The 23118-nt window shown below is 35.9% G+C and overlaps 1 long non-coding RNA gene across 1 annotated transcript; it reads right to left on the reverse strand.

Annotated features, from left to right (window-relative positions):
- Positions 1-10456: 10456 nt before the first annotated feature.
- On the reverse strand, positions 10457-20863 carry LOC150095051 (uncharacterized). The gene is made up of 2 exons (XR_016550126.1): positions 20731-20863; positions 10457-12002 (listed from the first exon to the last, which is right to left on the reverse strand). It is a non-coding gene; the product is annotated as an uncharacterized LOC150095051 (long non-coding RNA).
- Positions 20864-23118: the final 2255 nt, after the last annotated feature.

The following is a 23118-nucleotide window of genomic DNA, read 5'->3' on the forward strand; positions in this document are numbered from 1 at the left end:
ATTGGACATCAATGAAAATGATGTCATTGATTTACTAGAGTCCCATTCACAAGAATTAACCAATGAAGACGTTATGGAGATAGAGAAGCAGCTGATAGAAACACAAGAACACAAAGAATCAGAAGATTCTTTGTGTTCTTGTGCCAAGAAAGCCAAGAAAGTTTACGACAAAAGAATTAGCTGAAGCCTTTCGCCTCATTGAAGCAGGATTTGCTAAGCTTGAGGAGCAAGATCCTAACAATCAGCGGTTCACGAAGGTTTACCGTGCAGTTAGTGAGAACATCAGCTGCTACAAGGCCATTTATGATAATAATTGAAAAAGGCTGTGCAAACAACCCTAGATACCTTTTTCAAGAAACCGATTTCAGTGGTAAGCTTCCCTCCTCCAGAAACAGAATCAAATCCTGATTCTCCAGCAACAAGTCCATCCTTTCTAGTACCATCTCCATCATCATCTTCCGATTAATGTTAGCCTACCTTCTTGCCTCAGAAATGCCTCTTCCAGTAAGCAAGACATTAATGCAACATTTAATATTCTTTGTTGAAATTTCTTCTATCTCCTATCTAAACTTTTTGTACGAGTTTATTTTTATGTTCTGTTTGTTTGAATTAAAAGAAAGAGCACAATAGCGTCTATAACTTATTATTACAGTACAGGGAGATTATTATTATTATTATTACACTGTATTATTTATGTTGCACATGGACCATTATAGTATCATTATTATTATGGTATATGCCCTGTGCATCAGGGATACGAGTTACGTACAAATCCGACTTAAAGACGTTCTCAGGAACATATTAAACAAGGGTAGAGGCCTGAAAAAAAAATTATAACGTTAAACAGAAATATCAGTTTTTATTTTATTTATTTATTTTTGTAGGGCTAATTGGGCTTCCTCATGCAAGAGGCAGGCCATCCCATGAGCATATGCATTTTAACTGATATAAAAGAGCAAGAAAAAAAAAATGATAATTTATCTTTTTAAGAGTATTATTACAAAATAAATCCTCTAACATATTTTTTTGGCCAAAGGAATTAGGTGGAACTCTATTCTAAAGTCGATTTTCCTAAAAATAAAAGTGACGCCCTTCGTCAATGATCGACACACTCACCAATTGCTGAAGACAATCTTAGAAAACGTTCCTCTAGTTGACAATAACTGTCGTTGGTGACAACGACCTATAACTTCTTTTTTTTTTAGTAGTCTAGCATTTTTGGAAACAAAACGTCAACACAAGGCTATAGTCATTTAGTAACGATTATCTACTTCATGCAGTCCCAGAACACATGGTGGCAGATAATCTCAGTATCATCGAGAGTAGATGATTCCCAGTAGAGGTGCTTAGTTCAGAGCATGCAACATCAGTGTACTAAGCACCTCTACTTGGAATCATTTACTCTCAACAAGGAAGTCATTCATTAGGGATGGTTTGTTATTCTTTACTCTTGTTATATCGTGAAAAATTCTTTCCTATAGATTCACTTTAACTTGGGGCACTTCAATATCTCCTTTCCCTTTTCCATCTAGAAGCCGTGTAGCTCTGCAGCAATGGCATTTCCATCCACAGCACTAGGCCTCCCGAAAATGATCCTAAGTTTGATTTCAGTCGCTGACAAGAAAAGTCTCTTCTAAGCATTTTTCAACAGATTCTCGAGTTCGTTGAAAAAGGGTCGACGAGTTCGAGTTCTTTATTATGGAGAAGTGTTGTTTTTTCCCCCCGGAAACTCTAGTTTTCTTCCCATACAATCAAAAAAATAGATTGCAGAACTTCGACTATTACAAACAATAACATATAGTGTTAGGTTTAGGAATAAATAAAAAATAATAATAGTGAGTACTTGTCTGCCGTACAATGCTGTGCCAATTACAATGCCCACTTGCTTCACCTACTCCCTTTGTGGGAATAAAAGGCATTAGCGGAATTTAGTCTAAGTGGGAATAATACAACCCACTGTCTTATTTTTTCCTCATAATCATACTTTGCATTATTTCCAAGGTGTCCATATCTTGGAAATCAGTGACCAGACTACTGCACATTATCCAGATGCTATTAGGAGCAAGAAGAACAATAACTTTCTTAAGTATTTACCACACATCAGTTTTCAACATAGCAGGATACTGAAAGTAGATCAACTAGGCTGATGATTAAAAAAAATTTAGTACAAAATTCTGTCACCAGGGGATAACCGGCACTATTTGCATAATCTTTGTTTCTACCGACGAGTTATAAGGAAAACTGAAATTGATTCGTGTCATTCTGATAAGACTGAAGTGCATTGCGCTTCAAGAATTCAGACGTTTGAAATATAGGAGGGAAGGTCCAAAGACAATAACAAATCTTACAAAAATGATTTCTTAATTTTAAAATAATGGATCTTTAACAGTGAGGCCACAAGGGTGCAAACGAATTATTCCCCAACAAGTTGAAAAAGTTGCAACTGCGGTCGTGGAACACGGAATGAATAACCCACAAAGATCCAGCAGTATTTGGACAATATCAAGGCAACTGGACCTGCCATACTCAACTTGGTGGAAAATCCTGCATCAAATGCTGAGGTTTTTTCCCCTAAGAGCTCTCGCATACTCCAGCTTTGCTTAATAGTGATGCAGAAACTCGACAGTTTGCCCTGACGTTCTTAGCTCGAATGCAGGTACATACATGGTTGTGGAAGATCTTGTGGAATAACAAGGCATATTTTAATCTGAACGGTAGTGTTAATTCACACAATTCCCACATTTAGGCTGTGAATAACCCTCATATGTTCCATCAGTACTAATTCAAGCCTTTTACACTCACCACATGTCAGTGCGGTGTGGTCTCATTGCATCGTTTATTACCAGTCTGTACTTTTACGAACTTTGCCCGACAGGACGAGTGACTTGCACCGTCTATTGTCAAGTATCGAGAGATGCTGCGCAACTTGTTCCACAATTGCAGCAGCTAAGATGCCTTGACTGTACCATATTTATGCAGGATGGAGCACCATCACCCCACATTGGATTGACGGTACAGCGAATGTTATGAAAACACTTCACAGAACAGTTGTGCATTTCCACACAGCACATGTCCACATCGTTCCCCTGATCTCAACTCCCGATTTTTAGTTGTGGGACTATCTGAAATGCTTGGTGTGTGTGAACATGTTACTGATTTAGCAACCTTAAAAGGCAGAATAACGCAGCATGTGAGGTAAATCAATGCAGATCTGTTGTGTTCCACTGTAGAAAATGTGATTTACAGAATGCAGTTCTTAGGTCAGAAAGGAGGATATATAAACATATAAACATCTTTAGTTATACGAACACGCAAATTGATTTGATCTCTTGTAGCTATTAGTGTTTAGTTAATCGCAAACGAAGCACTTAGCACCTAATTTTCCCTGGTTACAGAAATTTTATACTTTTCCTTCTTCTGTAAATATAAATAAATAAATATATATATATATATATATATATATATATATATATATATATATATATATATATATATATATATAAATAAAATATAAATAAAATATTTTAAAAAAACCATGTTCCAGAGTGTACTTACACTAAGTTTAGTTGAAATTCGTTCAATACATTTTTTTTTTGCTATATAGGGGTCTGAGCATCTGCTTAATTATGGCCACCCGATCGCAATGGGAAAACAAAGGATCTCTCGGAGTTCGATAAATGGCTAATTGTGGGTGCCCGTCTGGCTGGAGCCACGATTTTCAAAACAGCAGAGCTGACTGGTTTCTCAAAACATCAGATATTCCAAGTGTTTAATCAGTCGAAAACCTACTTTGCTTGTTTAAGGTGTAATTGTACAAGCTTGACCGTGGTCCTCAGTCATGCTTGTACAGATAAACAGAACTTCATGAGTGCAGCAATTGACCAAAGCATTTAATAAAGGCTGTTTCCGACCAGGATTCAATTCCAGTGCATGATATGAAGAACCTTTTAATCTAGGCTCTTTCGACTAAAGGTGAGTTAGTCGATCTGCTAGAGGTTTTTTCTACCGGAAAGTCGGGGTTTCAGTACTCCAGAAAAAGCAACCAGTCCCGTGAACACACAGATTTACAGCCATCAATATTATCTACAATGTGTAGAAGAGATAGTCCTCTCATGTCGTAACGCCCGTAGTTAACAATGAGTCACATGGTAGTCAACCTCGTAGATAAATGGGCATGGGTTCCTAACCCATATCTCATATCTCACCGAACTATGCGGAGAATTGAAGACAGTAGCATGCCGACATGGAAACACGGTATTAAATAAATTTATAAGTTTAATTCAGTGGCGAGTATGTGTACAGCAATCCGTCGATTAGTGCGCCTAATGCGTTCTTTAAAACAGGCGCATTAATCGAAAACGCACTAATCGAATATATATATATATATATATATATATATATATATATATATATAACCTATGGGAAAATGTATAATTTATTTTCTGACCTTTAATTTTTTTATAAAAGAATTAAGGTATGTCTCAGGGGCTAGTTAAAGGAAAACCATAAAGCTGAAAGACAATAAAACATATTCAGAATATAAATTTTATTATTTAATTATTCTACTTCTCCAAAAAGAATTGAGCTAATGCAGTTTGGCGGGCATTTTGTTTCTTTTCTTTCATACAACTGACAGTATGGCCCTATTGCTTTTTTTACTCTTCTGCAAATTTTACTGCATCTCACTTCATCAGGATCATTCTCTAATCATTGCTGCTTAAAAACTACGATTGTACGAAAAATATTTTCATTTTCATTCATTTTCAAATTGTTTCTGTGAAATCTCTTTTGGATGACTATCAGTAGTTAAATTTTCTTCATATTCTTCGGGATCTTCCCGCTGTGCATCTAAATTTAGCAGGTTGGAATCACTAAATTCTTCAGAATGAGATTTAATTAACTCTTGTCTTGGACATCAACAAGCGAAATCATGTGCTTTATAGATAAAATTTCCCAACTGTTACAAGCAAAATAGTTACCACTTTAAAAACTACAATGATCATAAAAGAGAAGTTAATTTTCCGACGTATAATAATAAACAACTCATCCCAAAAGACGGATTGAGTACCCTATTATCGGAATGGATTATCCTTTTTGTGACATGCGCAGAAGTGTCGAAGGGTCTCGAATCTGTGGGCGTACTATAGCAGAGGACAAATTTTGGCGGTAAAAATTTTGAACATAGTACTGTATATACACATACACATACACAGGACCGGCGAAAGCGGACATGCAGAGCGTGCAGGCGCCGCCGCCAGGGAACGGTTTACAAGTTAATTTTTAAGAAACAAAATTTTTATCATAAAAACAAAAAATTCTTAGAATGATCAATATTAAAATAAATAAGGCCGGATGGACCGAATAAAAATTTAAAAAAAAAGTTACATTTACATTTAGCGAACCAACGTGTGTTGCTGTTCTGTCAAAATTTAAGAAATTTCAAATAATTAAAATTTTTATTATCGTAAATCGTAAAAGAACCATACTCCGGGATCGTTACAAGGGCGCTTAGACAGAAATTGCTTGCGGGCGCCAAATACCCTAGCGCCGGCTCTGTGTATACATAGTGTATATGGAAGTAGCATAGAATGCTATTGATGCTATTAAAAATAACTTTGTAAAATGTTTTAAATCGGTAACTAAATTTCATTCTGGTGAGTGATTTTTTTTAATAGTTAGCCATAAAAATGCATAGATATACAGTGTATATGGAAGTAGCATAGAATGCTATTAAAAATAACTTTGTAAAATGTTTTAAATCGGTAACTAAATTTCATTCTGGTGAGTGATTTTTTTTTAATAGTTAGCCATAAAAATGTATAGATAGAAAAATTTTAAATCTGTAACATTTATTTTTAAGATTAATATAGGCGCACTAATCGAGGCATTACTTACTTAAATAAGCTTTATAAAAGCATATATATTATATTATTATATATTATTAGCAAAACGAGTGTTCTGTGCCAGGTAAACAACCCAGAGGAAGACCAAGATATAGGTGGAGTGATATGGTACAAAGTGCCTTAGACGATAGAAATATAAGATCTGATAATGTTGGAGTGTGACAAGTAACAGACTGATTTGGAGGAAAATTGAAAATTGTAGATAGGAAGTTAGTAATGATGTAAATTTTTCATGTAGTACTATCATATATATCATATAATGTACACCCCTTGATGATACATGCCAGGAATTTGATGCTGAAGATTTTTTATATATATATATATACAGGGTGTTCGGGATAAATTTGACATATTTATAATTAATTATATTTTTCCGTAAGTTACATGTATTAACACACACTTCTTTTCATTTAAAAGTTTGGACCCTTCTTCATTCACATACAAGATGTCAGAAAGGATGGATAGCTGGAACCCACCTGAATCATGGAAGAGAATAACTTGTATCATGATGATTCGTGCCCGCCATCAAAATAAGGATATTACGACTGCTGCCCAATGCTCCCTGAATACAGTAAAAACAATCAGGCATGAACTAGAGACTTGCAATGGTGACTACGAGGATGTAGCAAGAAGAAAGATCCCTAGCAGACGATCTGATTGCGTTCGTACAGCAGAATTCCTCGCAAATCTGCAGGAACAGGTGTTGAAGAACCCTGGCATTGGAATTCGGGCTTTGTTCGTGGAGTTGCTAACTGTAGTCAAGCCCTGGATAACAAGGGTAGCCAATGGTAGGCCGTATGTATGGCAGCAGGATTCGGCCCCTTGCCACACCTCTGGGAAAAGTCAAAAATGGTTGTCTGAAAATTTCTACGACTTCACCAGTCCAAATGTTTGGCCTCCAAACTCCCCAGACCTTAACCCCATGGATTATTTTGTATGGGGCGCAGTTGAAAAAGACACCAATCGCACTTCCAGTAATACAAAAGCCCAGTTAATGGATAAAATTAAAAGTTTTTGCGGCCCTTCCCAGGGAGACTGTAGCATCAGCTTGTTCGAGGTTCCGAAGCAGAATTGAAGCTGTGATCGATGCTAATGGTGGTTATTTTGAGTAAATCTTGTTGATAGTATTGTAATTAACTCTGCCTGTAATGTTTTTTTGTCAATTCATTAAATTTAATAGATACAAAGAAGATTTTCATTTTCCTTACGAAACTGTCAAATTTATCCCGAACACCCTGTATATATATATATATATATAAGGTTGAAGCAGTGGAAAATGGAATTAAAATAAGATCCCATAATCATAAGTAAATGAGAAGGAATTAGTAAATAAGTTTTTCAAGTATGTGAATAAGAAATGTGTTGGAATACTGTACATATATATCTACTCTATACTATAAAATATATATCTACTCTATACTATAAAATAAGCTGAAATTGGAAACGGATGTAGGCTGTAACGTTTTTGTCAAGTTATTTGAAACGTTTTGAATTTGGAGTCATCGGAATTCAAGGAGAACAGTCCTACTAGTCCAGAACACGGGGGGTTGGGCGCCGTACGCAGAATCTATTCCATATGATAACATGAAGCCAATTGGAAGAGCTATCATTTCAAACAGTTTGAAATGTAGTTTCAAAGTTTAGCCAATGGTGATATTAACGTGACTTGGTATCCAGCAGTTTTTTTCAGGATGTGTTAATCAAATTTGGATTTGGAACTTAACTGATTCTTCACTTCAGTCATAAAAACTTATTTTATGACCAATTGGAAGAAATAGGACAAAGGATACATTTATCATCCCATAAATGTAAACTTGTTTCATCTTTGTCTTTGAGTGAAAACCACTACTTAATGTAGGTCGCCAGTCCACATTTATGTTTAAATGCGTTGAACAAGCAAGTTAGAAATTAAAACATCAAAGCTCTGTTTCATTTATCTATATGTCTTTTTCATAATTTTATTTCATGTTAATGTTTACTTTAAAGTAAAGAAATTGAAGTTCCAACCCGAATATCTAGATCTAGAAATGGTCGAGAATAGTTCTCGTTAATTAATCCCATTAACAAGAATTATAGTTTTCGTTAATGGGAGATACTAAGGAAAGTGATGAAAACTTATATAGTTCGCCCACCGTTTGTAGGTCCCTGCTTCGCGTCTTCCCAAGAATAGTCGATTCATGCTGAAGGGAGAAAGAAATGAAGGACGTTCGAATTGGTCGCCAACACGCGAAATCGCGTGCTTTATAGGTAAAATTTTCCAAACTGTTATACAAGCAACATAGTTAACTACAATAATCATGAAAGAGAAGTTAACTTTCCGACCGGTAATAATAAACAACTCATCCCACAATACGGACCGATTACCCTATTATCGGAATGGATTCTCCTTTTTCTAAGATGCACAGAAGTGTCGAAGGATCTCTAATCGGTGGAAAACTATACCACCTTTACTACGAGGTGTCGCAGTCGTGAAAATACTTCAGGCACAAACTTGTTTGCTTACACTTGGATAAAGGACTAAACCAAATATTTGGTTTAGTCCTTGCTACCAATTATATAATTGGTAGCATACCCAAGTGAAAAACTTCCATATTTTCTCAACTATTTCTTGTCAAGTGGTTGCCATAATTACAGTAAACGTTCCAAATGTCTTCAAATGATTTTATAAGGTTGGAGCAGTGGAAAATGGAATTAAAATAAGATCCTGTAATCATATAAGTAAATGAGAAGGAATTAGTAAATAAGTTTTTCAAGTATGTGAATAAGAAATGCGTTGGAATTAATACCATACATATATTTCACTTTAATAGATAAGCTAGATCACGATATGGCATGAAACAGACTGTACTGGTTCTTAAAATTGTAAGTGTAGATTAATATTAAATTAAAAAATATATATATTATATATATTAGTCAAGTATTTTGGCCCCCATATTGACAGCAATCTGAAATCTCCCATATCACATTTCTAACAAACAAGTTGAGGTGTCATTAACAGTATATTTTTTATGTTAAAATATATTTGTCAATTCAGCATTTAAGATGTTTGCATGGATAAATTCTTCACTGCAATATGGTATCATCCGTTAGAGTGGAGATTACTGCAACAATCTGCTTCATTTGATTCAAATATAAAATGGAACAATCAGAGCTATGCCATTACTAATATCTTAGCATAGTCAACTAGTGACCTGTTTGACATTACAGAAACTATCTACATAATTCCATTTTTACATAACACCAAATTTTCATGTAATATAATGTAGACTGGTTTTTAATGTGGCCAAAACTTGCTGGTAGTTCCTAATGCAAACAAAGAAATTTTTCACAAATCAGCACTTAGCAAAAAGCGCCTACAATGAATTACCTAATGAAAATCAGTAAAATTAGGATAATTTTAGAAAAATTACCTCATGGGACTAAATAATGACTTATTTTAAAAACATATTATAGAAAATTAATCTAAATGTAATAATATTGCCTCAATTATTTCCCATATGTATTTGTGCACCAGATTTTTTAAGTGGCTGCATTGCCTACATTGTATTTTTATAGTAACCAGTATGGCCAGTCTTGTTACACATACTGTAGTTGTTTCTAATTTATTTTCTTATTCTGTTCTTTATTCCTAAGGCTTTTCTTGTACTGTCAATGTCTATCTTTCCACTTGGAAAATAATTGTAAGATATATATTTATAACATGTAGCATTTTTTTACTTCTAGTTATCATTTGTATTATAGCACATGTAGTATTACAGATGGCAAGAAATTATATTCTTGGTTTAACCCTATATCCAAGTGTAAGTTTGTGTGTGAAGTAACTTCACAACTGGGCAGCACTTGTATAATGGGGAGCCTTCCAATAATGCATAGCATTATACATGTCCATAAGGATGTGCTTTGCATTATGGAATACTAAGGCAAGTGATGTGAAGTCATTAGTCCTTATATATATACAAGTTGCCCAGTTATGAAGTTACTTCACACAAACTTTGTTTGCATACGCTTGGATAAAGGATTAAACCAAAGAATAATTTCCATCTTTAATATATATATATATATCACTAAGTGCAAAAACTTGCAATATTTAGTATTACTATTTTTACTAATCTTATAATTTGTATTGTTCTAAATACTTGCTTCTGTTGCACTACTTAATGTGTTAATAAAAATTTCAATTAGCAAGACAAAAACTAGCAGACTCCTGGCCTAATTAAAGCTTCTAGGGCTTGATGGGAAAAAATTCCCAATCTACTGCAGATGGCTGGAACTACTAGGGAAACAAAAAGATGAAAGCATTAACCAAAAGTATTAATTGATACAAAAACTAGTTATCAAAATAGGAATAATTATCATGTGATTGTCTCCTGGTTTTACGATGTCAGGTGATTGGTTAATTAGTAACAATGGCAAGTCAATCTCCTTAGAGGAGATCGACTTGGTAGATAAATTTAAGAAAAAAAAAAGTGTTCTGTGCTTGTATGTACCAGGTGATTCAAAAGTAACAGAAAAAGTAAAAATTCATAATTCGAAAAGTAGACAGTACAACGATGTGGTTTTCACAGAAAGACAGATTTTTTTTTAACAACGAAAAATTTTATTGCCAGAATAGTTACATTTGCCACCAATAGGTGGCGCTTCCATTGTGTCAGTAGTTTGTAGTGGTGCAGCAGTTCACCAACTGCCAGGATTACAAATGTTCAATGTGATGGCCGTCATTCATGAGAATGGCCACACGACACGGCACAGCATTGAAGAGAGTTTCAGCTGTAATTCCTGTCACATGATGCCGAATAGTTTCTTTCAACATGCTTACTACCTTTCTATCAACGCTATTCTCTTTCATCCATCTAAGCAACCTCCTGATATTATCTGATGTGTTCTTTGTTCTCAGTCAACTCATTTGTACCTATTAAAACTACCAACTCTTTTGCTCACTTCCTTCTCATATCCAATGCCTAAATCACTACCTCCAGTAAAACATACCTTGTGCATCCTTTCATGCCACTTGAGGGTCTTTCGTTACCTCTTTAATACCAACATGATCTGATTTCATCATTTTTGCTCTCCCATACATTTCCTGTATTTTCTTAACTTCATTCCACATCCATTTCATCTCTTGCCTCATCCTAACCAACTCAACTTTCAAATCTTGTGTCACATTTTCTTTCATTTGTTCTTTTGAATATTTTCAAATATTGTGCGAGCACTTTGGCTAATTTGTATGTGTGTGTGTGGGGGGGGGGGTGCCATCCACAATGGGGTGTAATGGTACAGTCTGCTTATGGATTTTTGGTAGTCCATACATTTGGGGGGAGGGAGATTAGAGTTAAAAGATTTTGGTCTGTTAGTCACTTCCACAGGCCAAGAGGTAAGGAACCTTAAGGAGCTTATGGAGTGTTCTGATTTGGGAGCTGGTGGGATCATAAGGGTAGACAAATCTTAAAGTAAAAAGGCAAGCTTACCCACGTAGTCAGTTTGGTTGAGAACCACAGCACTGAGTAATTATTATTTCGCTGTTGTTATTCATTTCTTGTAGAGCTTTCAATTCTTCTTTTGATATATTGCTTTTTGGTGGTTTGGCTTGGGTAAGAACAACACAGACTACATCTAGTCTGATATTATGTTGGACGTTTAATGGAATATTTCCAGCACTGGGAGAGGATTAAAAAAATTTTTTTTTAAGCTACAATACACAGTTTGATATTGTTGCCAATATGGTTGGGAAGGTTGCAGATACCACATTCTACCTGTATCATTATTTCTTCAGAAGGGATCTCTTTCGGTGATAGTGAAGTTGTGGCCACATGCCTGAAACATTCAGCATACTCACTTCAAGGTAAGCAATGACAGGTTTATTACCATGTTGTAGCAGCCAAGAGAATATGGGTAGTGTCAATCTGCTCCCGTAGAAGAGCAAAGCTAGTCCAGTTGTATATGCAGAGAGCCTTCAGTGACATAAATCAGGGTCTTAATTTTACACAGTTCATGATCATATTATTATCCTGACAGTGTTTTAGAAAGGCTAATCAATTTAATTGTCTTGAAATCTTCAGCTTTAACTCGCCATATTAATATTCTAGTATACATTGTCATTTCCTGAAAAATTAAAAGTATGTTTAACCAACATATAAGTATCTACAAGAAGTGTTAATATACATGTTATTTATATATACAGGGTGTTCGGGATAAATTTGACAGTTTCGTAAGGAAAAAGAAAATCTTCTTTGTATCTATTAAATTTAATGAATTGACAAAAAACATTACAGGCAGAGTTAATTACAATACTATCAACAAGATTTACTCAAAATAACCACCATTAGCATCGATCACAGCTTCAATCCTGCTTCGGAACCTCGAACAAGCTGATGCTACAGTCTCCCTGGGAAGGGCCGCAAAAACTGTTTTAATTTTATCCATTAACTGGGCTTTTGTATTACTGGAAGTGCGATTGGTGTCTTTTTCAACTGCACCCCATACAAAATAATCCACGGGGTTAAGGTCTGGGGAGTTTGGAGGCCAAACATTTGGACTGGTGAAGTCGTAGAAATTTTCAGACAACCATTTTTGACTTTTCCCAGAGGTGTGGCAAGGGGCCGAATCCTGCTGCCATACATACGGCCTACCATTGGCTACCCTTGTTATCCAGGGCTTGACTACAGTGTTTAGCAACTCCACGTAGCCATCTGAAGTCAACCTGAGGCCCTCTTGGAAAAAATGCGGAGGCATCACATTGCCTTCAGAGGATACACATCCGAAAACCATCACAGTTTGGGGAAATTTAGTCTGCATTACACGAGGAATGTCCTTTGTACTGTATGCAAGCCATCTGTTATTCTGCGTGTTGTGTTTTTGATCCTGGCAAAAGTTTTTCTCATCGGAAAAGAACCAGATTGTTTGTGGTTCCGCAGGATGTTTCACTTTGCTTACAAAGTTTCTTCGCGTTTATCAAACGTTTTTCACGGGCCTTTTCTGTAAGCAGCTGACCTTTGCGGCGCTTGTATGAGTAGTAGCGGAGGTCTTCATTGAGTGCAAGCTTAATAGTAGAGGCTGCAACATTCATTTCACGTGACAAAGCCCGAATTCCAATGCCAGGGTTCTTCAACACCTGTTCCTGCAGATTTGCGAGGAATTCTGCTGTACGAACGCAATCAGATCGTCTGCTAGGGATCTTTCTTCTTGCTACATCCTCGTAGTCACCATTGCAAGTCTCTAGTTCATGCCTGATTGTTTTTACTGTATTCAGGGAGCATTGGGCAGCAGTCGAAATATCCTTATTTTGATGGCCGGCACGAATCATCATGATACAAGTTATTCTCTTCCATGATTCAGGTGGGTTCCAGCTATCCATCCTTTCTGACATCTTGTATATGAATGAAGAAGGGTCCAACCTTTTAAATGAAGAGAAGTGTGTGTTAATACATGTAACTTACGGAAAAATATAATTAATTATAAATATGTCAAATTTATCCCGAACACCCTGTATATATACACATGCACTTTAATATATTATATAATTTAATATAATAATTTAATTTATTTTTCAAATCCTTCATTATATTAAACAGACCAATAATTCCAGTTGTTTTAGGTTGTTGCAGGACAACCTAAAACACAACTGTTGGAGTTATGCTGGTTTCCATTATGCAGCAACTGTTTTGACAAGAGTATGAAGTCATCATTCGTGTGGGTCACATGTGATTCGAAGGACTTTCCTCAGGCCATATATATCATAGTAGAACACCAGGTCATTTTTCTTTAGGAGTTAAGGTGCAAACTGCTCATAACGAGTGAAATGAAGTCACTCGGGCATTTTCCTCGACAAGATTCCATTATAAAAGTTTCGATCCCAGTAACTGCTTGCCTTGGATAGCTCCATATCGTAAACAAGATTGTTCACTTCATCTTGTGTGAGAATGTGTGGTGTAGATGATGCAGCGTGCGACATATGGATCATTAGACACCAGACTCAGGAGATCCCGACATCTGTTTGCCTCCTTCCTCTGAATCGATGGAAAATTCAGGAACAGAAGTTGTTCACCGTGCAGAACTAGTCGGAGAGCAGATGGTATACTTGGGTGTGCTATTGTCCACTTCTTTTTCCATGTGATGCCTCCCAAAACAGACAGTACCATTAATTTGCATGATTGCTTGCCTCCCTCCAAACACAGGAACAGCAAATGGCATCACTTTATTTACTGCCTTTCAGCCACTTCGGAAGGTTTCTAACACATGTACCACATCGTGTGTGTGTGGGGGGGGGGTGCAGGCCTTGTCCTGGTCCCTGAACTTACATGTGAAATAAAGTTGATATGCCTTTTTCATGTAGTGATAGCATTTTTTTTGCCTTACAAACATCATTTCCCTGCAAATGTAACAAAAGACATTTGCACTAATGCTGGATTTACACTGTAGGGATTACTTATTGAGTACTTACTATTACTATTATTACGGGCAACTCCAGGGAGTCATTGGACTCATCGAGGATTACTCCTGGAAGGACTTTCCTCGAAGGACTTACACTTCCATTTACTCCTGCATCTTACGATGCAGGAGTAAATGGAAGTGTAACCCAGGAAGTTTCAAACACTTGCACCTCTACAAGACTTCATACCAATGATTGCATCACCGACAGTACTGCATCAGTCAATGATACAATAGCTCCTGAGGGTGTTGTGTATGATTGGCTGATGCAATATGACGCAATCAGATTGAAATACAGACGATCTCATAAACAAGAGCCAATCAATAGATTGTTAATTTTGCATTTGGCACATTGAAATTAGTCATGAATCGCTATTTTCATTTCAGAGGAAAATTGGGTGTTATCCAGTGTAATAAATGATGCAGTGAAACCACACCACATTGACTTTCAGTGAGTGAAGGGGTCTGATGAAACACGACGGTTATTCGCAGCTGGCAACTGTGCGAGTTATTTTGTGGGAGCAGAAGATTAGAAAGGTAAATGATGTAACCTTTTTATTATCAGTATCCTATACACACCCTGAGGGTATGTCAGGAATTCGATAATTGCTGAAGAAAATTATAAAGACTTGACAAATTCAATTTGTCAAGTTCCATGTAATGCAGGAAATTTTTATCTACAGAACATATGCATGATGTCAAAAATAAAGGCAAACTAGGATGTTAGGCCAAAAAGGACGTTGTGGTGATAAGCTTCCTCACTGCACCATCATCACTACTAACTTCATAATCATTACTAACTTCTTATTTACAATTTTCCTCCAAATCAGTCTGTTACTTGTCATTGCACCTGGATGACATATTATTTTGAATTTTTGATCTTTTGCACATCTTCACCCTTTTATTGTTTGGCATGCATAAGTGGATTAGTCTTCCCTACTCCACGCATTTAGTTTTTATTAATTTATTATTATTATTTTTTTTTTTTTTGCAGATCGCCCTTATGTTCTTAGTATCACATTATGCATAAATGGTGCCACAACCAGGAAATATAGGGTATGCAAGATAGTTTGGGAATACTATACTTCCTCAATCTTAATAATTAGGAAAGTAATGTATTTATTGCATTATCATTCTGATTGCTCAGATCTTTCTGAGCAATAAATACAAAATGTTATATTCACACAAAATACGAGGCTCATCTTATTGAATGGCAGGCAGTGTCAAGTAGTGATTTGGGCAAAAATCACAATGGGGAGCTGGACACTTATTTGTGCCTATGGTCCCACAGAAGATTCTACTAAGGTAGAAGTGGAGGAATTTTTTGAGGCTCTAGAGAAAGCTACTGACACAATGAAAAAGGAAAAGTTGGTCCTTGTTGAGGATCTAAATAGCAGAGTAGGAAGTGATTTCCAGACATACAAAAATGTTTTGCGAAAATTTGGAAAAAAGAGCAAAGCTAATAATAATGGCAAATACCTGTTGGATTTCTGCTCAGGACATGGACTGGTTATTACTAACACCATGTTCCAACATAAAAATGTGCACAAATTCACATGGAGAGAAGAGGCAAGGAATAAGAAAAGTCTCATTGACTGTTATTGTTGATAGTGATGTTTTCTCCCTGGTGCAGGATACCAGAGTGTACAGAGGATTTGAAATTGGAAGAGATCACTATTTAGTCTTGAGCAGGATAAAATTGAATTTCACATTGAAAAGAATGACATGTAAGAATTTTAAAGTAAATAAAAGTTGAGCAGCTCTCACATGTGGACTAAAATACACAAAGATTATTGAAGAAAATCCTGACTGATTCAGCTAGAGAGGCATGTGGTGAAGTTATCTGCAAGGATAGAAAAATAAGAACTTCATGGTGGACACAGGAAGTTAAAGAGGCAGTGAAGGAAAAGAAAGCATATCAAAAGTTCCTGGCAAATAAGTCAGCTTGTGCTCTTAGAGAATACAGAGACAAATGTAAGAAAGGCGAAACACTGTGTAAAACTAGCTAAATAAATTTCATGGGAGCACTTTGGCAAGAACATAGAAAATAAATATCAAGAAGGTGGCAAAATATTCTGGAGGTTGTTGAAGAAGCTTAGGAATGGAGGAAAGAGTGCTGTAAAAGGAGTTAAGAGATAAAGGTGAAATGAAAATGGGAGAAAAAGATATAAAAAGTATGGAGTAATTATTTTGAAAATTTGCTAAATGAAACAAGTAGTGATGACAGCACAGTGATAAAAAAACACTAACCAGGCATGCAGTCAGGAATACATATCCATACTTGAAGTAGAAAAAGCCATCAAGGGCTTGAAATGCAGAAAGGAAGCAGGAATAGATGATATTCGACCACAAATGCTGAAGTATGGTGGTATAAGAGTCTTACAGTGGCTGCACTGCATAGTTCAGAATGGTGCCTGGACAGAAGGACGAATTCCCAATGATTGGAGTAGAGCTCTCATAGTACCCATATATAAAAAGGGAAATAAAACTGAATGTGAGAATTACAGAGGTATATCCCTACTGAGTGTTCCTGGCAAGATCTATGCAAGTATACTTGAGAAACGGTTGAGAAGGATTGTAGAAGAAAAGCTTGGTGAAGAACAAGCTGGATTCAGGTCAAATAGAGGATGTCAGGATCAGATCTTCACTTTACAACAGATAGTTGAGAAATCATGGGAATACAACAGAGATCTGTGTTAGAGAATACAACAGAGAAAGTTTTGTCGATTTGGAAAAAGCATATGATAAGGTGCCAAGAGAGAAGCTATTCAATACACCACAGTTATATGGTGTCAATGGGGCATTATATCAAGCAATACTTAGTCTTTGGGTTGTAAGTCAGCAGTTAGAATTGAAGGAAGTACAGGAAGATGGTTTAATGTTAAATCTAGTGTGAGACAAGGATGTACATTATCCCCTCTGTTATTCGTTATCTATATGGATCACATTATGAAGGAAAGTGGTATTAAACATGATATCAAAATTGGAGATGTTAATGTCAACTGTTTGCTTTATGCGGACGATGTTCTACTTTTAAATAAATCCACTACAAGTCTGCAAGATTCTGACTAAATTGAATAACTGTTGTAATAGATATGGTATGAAAGTCAGCAATAAAAAGACAAAGACAATGAAAAGCAGTCAACTGTGTTGTGAATGGAGAACCTGCGGAACAAGTAAAACATTTCAGCTACTTAGGCATGATTTTTAGTGAAGATGGTAAATTAAATATGGAAATAGACAACAGAATCAACAAAGCTAGTATGGTAGGAAGTCAATTGAATAAATTCATATGGAATAAGAGAGAAATTAGTCGGAACACTAAATTAAATATGTACAAGACAGTATTCAAACCAGTTTTAACTTATGGATCTGAGATCTGGGTCAGAAGTAAAACACATGACCAGAGACCACAGATATGAGAGTCCTGAGAAAGATTAGAGGCGTGAACAGATGGCATCAATGGCAATATCATATTAAAAATGAAAATATTAGGAAAGAACTTGACATTGTCATCCAGGAATGTGTTAGCAAAGCTAATCTCAGGTGGCATGGTCACTTAAACAGAATGGGCAAGGAAAGATTAGCAAAACAAGTGTTCTCTGCCAAGTTGGCAGGTAAATGACCCAGATATAGGTGGATTGATACAGTACAAAGTGCCTTAGATGATAGAAATATAAGATCTGGTAATGTTGGAGTCTTGACAAGTAACAGACTGATCTGGAGGAAAATTGTACATAGGAAGTTAGTAATAATGTAAATTTTTCATGCAATACTATCATATCCTGTACACCCCCTTGAGGGTACATGGCAGGAATTTGATGATATTTATTGCAGTTAACACCTCCAGGGAGTCCAAGGACTCATCAAGGGAGGGACCTGCATCCATCCCCACGGTGGGATTTGAACCAGCAGCCTTCTGACTGGAGAGCAGATGCACTATCCACTCGGCCAACCAGACCGGCAAAGTACCAACAACCTCACTATTAAACCCCTACTTCCTTGTTTTTAATATTTAACAGGATACTTAAAATGTTTCAGCACTTCAGAAAATCATGCCAATTTTAGTCATTCAATTCAAATTACCATAATAGTAAAGCAGATCTATGAACTGAATTAGTGACATGCAATTTTGAAACAAGCTCTAGGTTCCAACAATTAACTACTCAAGAAAATTTCATTTGAAAGGTCCATAGTATAAAACAAATTTTATTTATTCATTAGATTGCAAGCATACCAACATTGATCCATAATTCAGTGATTTATAATTAAGCACTCTGCCAAAATGTATAAAAGCACGAAACTGATCAATAAATGTGCTGTGACTAACATAAAATAAAAATAATTCATGGGTACTACTCACAGGTGCTTAGGTTCCAATACCTTTTCTATATTAGCTTTTAAAACCATAATTTTAGGATAACATGGTCAGTCTCATTCCTGAATATATTTTCTGCATAAACTTTTCTCCTGGCCAGTCTGCCTGTTGCAGGATGAAAAGCTGAGTTTCCATGAGACTATCGACTTTCACTCTTCACAATGTATCCACTTTTGCATAAGAGAAACGTTTTAGCTCACACTGCGCTGTCTTTGATATACTGCTTTGTGATCAGTGCATTTAAAAATGCATTTCCTGTTTATTGAGATTCTATATGTATTTGTCTAAAAATAAAGGAAAAAATTCACCGGAATAACTTTTGCACAAAATTGAATTTAAGATGAATAGTATGCTAAGAAAGACCTTCAAGTTTCAAAATCATCAACAGTAGTAAACTGATGAGTCATGTCAAAGTAATCTTTTGCGAATGGTGCTATCAGCCATATTTGGAAAGAGCGATTCAGCTGGACTATTTCAATGTTTCTATAGTGTAATCCTCCTCAGCTATCTTCAACATAAACATATTAAAAGAAACTTTTTATCCTTTCATTTACTATCAATGCCTATTAATCCCAAACATACTTTAATAATAAAGTATACAGCTGATAAATATGAATTTAGCTTTTTCTTTTGTATTTTATCTTTTGATAGAGAAATCTCAGATTGATGTTATGTCAGCAGTTACTGAGTAGCTATGACAGGGATAACAATCATCACAGTAATTCTCTATACTAAATGGGATAAAACCTGCACTTTATTAGAAATATTAAAAAAAAAATTAACCAGTGTTTTCCAGAAGAGCCTGTATAATTAAGAAGTGCTGTCTGCCCAAAGAAAGACCTATGTTCTAGCTGCAGATGCAAGGAATTTTTTCTAAGCCTTTCTTTGACCAGTTAGTGAGTCAGCCAATCTCAAGAATGAGCAAGGTTTTCTTCTATCAGACTCATTTATTCATCCCATAAACTCAATAAAATCGACTGTAAAACACAAATTGTCTGCAGGTCACAAACTCCAATAAAGTAAATATTCTTTACTAATCAGTTAATAATTTCATGGTTCCACTGTCAGTGAAACTGAAGAAGAAACCCCATATCACAAAATGTATGAATGGAATAGCAAATGGTAGACCATAAGATGGTAGTTTCATATATAGGTCTGTATCAGACCCATTAAAATGCCCTGGAATTTGTAGGTAATGAGGCACAGGACATCTGTTGTGGATTGAGTGGCAGAATTAATATCACTGATCAGTAATTAGCAGGCAAAGTTGGCTGTTGTTCACTTTAATGATTTGAGAAAGTGAGAATGGGTTGATAGTTTGATGATAGATTTCTTTTGGAATGCTTGATTCATTCTGGAGATGGTGTCCTTTATCCACTCCACTTGAAGTAACTTTTTGTTAATTAACAAACAGTTACTTCTACTAAATTGCAACTACAGAAAAAAACAATTGAATTAATGGAGCAGTCAAATACTTTCCACATAAGGTTGGCTACAAAGTCTTGTTTAATCATTATTCAAGTTGACTTTTGACTTTGCATCAACTGAATCAGTATCCCATGATGCACAATCCATACCGATTTCAACCTTTGAGGTTTCATTTATGGAACCAGAACCAGGAAGATATCAAGAATATGGAAAATATGACTTCTGCATTAATTTATCTTCCTGGATCTGACTCCCACCAATGAGATCTCAATAATGGTCAAAATCAGTTTGGTTAATGATCCTTCCCATGTTTTTACATTATGGGATACTGAGGCAAATGATGTGGTCAATAGCCTTCATATATGAGGCCTAGTCATGAAGATACATCATGTGCAAGCATGGTTTGCTTACCTTGGATAAACGATTAAACAATATAATTTCTTGATGTATAATGTATGTTGTAATCAATAGAAAAAGTCAAAAGAAAGCTGTGACAAAAACTCTATAGCATATTCTATTCATTATTCTATGCAAGATTCAATTAATTGGATACAGGGTTACTGCATTCAAAACTTAGTGAACAAAAAACAAACTTACATGATAATGGTGCAGCCACACAGACCAACCAGATAACCCTGAAAATATATAAAGATTTTTAAATTTCTCTGGTCTATGTCCAATTCAATTTAACCTATATTTTTTAACAGAGAAATCTCAGTTTTAGTATGTCAGCACTCACTGCAGCTATGACAGGGATAACTTCAAAATCATCACCGAAATTCTTTAATTACTTAAATGAAATGCATAATCTAAAATTCAATTGTCTGAAATTAACTTTAGTGTTCTAACCACTGTAGCAACAGGTAAAAAAGTCAAGAAAAAAAACATTCTTCAAGAGTATACTGTATGTATTCTTCAACACGATATATTTCAATGAAAATATAATTTGTCATTTATCTGTAGTGCACACTTGTACTATAGATAAATGATAAAAAAGCACATTAATAAAACATTAGAACTAAACTGTGTAATACATACACAATGAAGTGTGAATTAGTGATCCTCTCTGGCCCTGATAGTGACCACCACCACATGAGGCTCCACAAGCTTGTGAAAATGTTTCACAGGTATGGCAACCCATGCATTCTCCAGAACTGTCCACAATTTACTCAATTTTGGCAGTGATGGGACACAGGCCAGAACAATGCTCGACAGCACTTAAATGGATTTAAATCAGGGCTTTTAAGTGGCCACTTCATTATTTCAAAGTCAACAGAATGCTCCTGGAACCAAGCAGCCTGCCCAGACCTGTGAGATGAACAGTTGTTTTTTTTTTGGTTGACACCATCTCTATTGGGAAGCATGATGAACATAAATGGGTGCAAAGGGTCGGCCATGAGTTCCACATACCGGGATACATTGGAATTTATTGGTACATGTACCAAAGGTCCCAAAGACATCCACAACTGAAGACTGTGTGCGCGCGCACATACATAGTTCTAATGTTTGTCAATTTAGATTGGCAAACAAACTGGATTTTAAGATTATAAAAAAATGACATACTGCTGAAAATGTTAATCTGACTAATGAAGTGAAGTTCATAATTGATGATCATCTAAGCTGTCAAAGTTACGATCTTTTGTCAGTCCACTTCAGTATTTTAATGTTTCGCTTTCCACTCATCTATTCATTAGACACCAACAGATGCCATATGGTCACTCAGATGCTCAGTGTTATTTCACATCAGTCCTCACCTGGTGGCCTTGTATGCTTTTCTAGAGCCTCACTCAGATGATCAGTAACTCCAGGTACACCATCCATGCATCTCATGATGGTCTACACTTCCTCTTGCTCCAGGAACTTTACATGCTATTACTGTTATGAGAAGTCCTCCTTTCAATGTGTCCAAAGTATTTCAACTTTATTCTGTCAGTAGCCTTAAAACTCTATCGATCCTTTCTAAGACCCATACGTTTGTCCACCTCACAATATATATGCTCAACAGCATCCTAACACATCTGAAAAGCAGCTATTCTTTTCTTATGTGTTTCTTAGGTTGTAAGTTTCACAACGGTAAGTCACTGTTGGAAAGACAGCTGCATCCAAAATCCTCAGCTTTGTTCCTGTGGAGATAGACCCATCATTCCAGATTTAAGATAAGTCACTGATTGTTGTTTTAGCCATTCCTAATCTTCTTCTGACATCTTCTAAACAATAAATAATGGATCCCAGGTACTCAAAGCCCCCCCCCCCCAAGCTAGTTGTTAAACCAACAATGGTTATAAACAGCAGTGATATACACTTCAGTCCACAATGGCTAGCAGAATTTGGGTGATAAGCTTGTATGCACTGAAAATCCAGAAGGGAAGATGCTTATTTTGGCACCCTTTGTACTTTCCCCTCGGCTCTTCCCACGTGCTAACCTGTATAGGGAATTATCACTGTTAGCAATTTTACAGGAATTTTCAAAGAAAAATCTGCTTAATTTGGCCTGGGCCACTTCTTAAAGTATTCTTGCTCTGGTCTAAGATTCACATTTTTTAGAAATGTTGTGAACCTAATAAAATCAATGCCCTAAAAAGCAGAACAGGTAATGCCATGGTGTTTTATTATGAAGAAAGAATAAAAACTTCGAAAACGAAACGATCCTCTCTAATAAAGATGTACTGTGTGCCATGAAAAAACACAAGCTGAGAAAGGATGTGAATAGCCATGAAAAGATGTAAACAGACATTTCTCTGTGATACATATAAATAAGAGTGGAAATCATATAGCATGAATCTTCCCCATTTCAACAATCCCTTAAGTAAAAAGTTCCGCAAATCAGAAATTGCTATGAACCATAAGGATAGAGTTTTTTCACTTGGTCACAAAATAATCTGGAAATGCAACAAATGTAATGTGTACTTTTGAGTAGAATGTTTTTTCCCAAAACAATATATAAATGTGAAAATTAGTTCATCAGGGTAAAGTGTTTTTCTTGAC

The sequence above is a fragment of the Typopeltis vanoorti genome, chromosome 21, assembly GCF_054136105.1.
Source record: "Typopeltis vanoorti isolate ZY-2024b chromosome 21, IOZ_Tvanoo_1.0, whole genome shotgun sequence".
Lineage (NCBI taxonomy): Eukaryota > Metazoa > Arthropoda > Arachnida > Uropygi > Thelyphonidae > Typopeltis > Typopeltis vanoorti.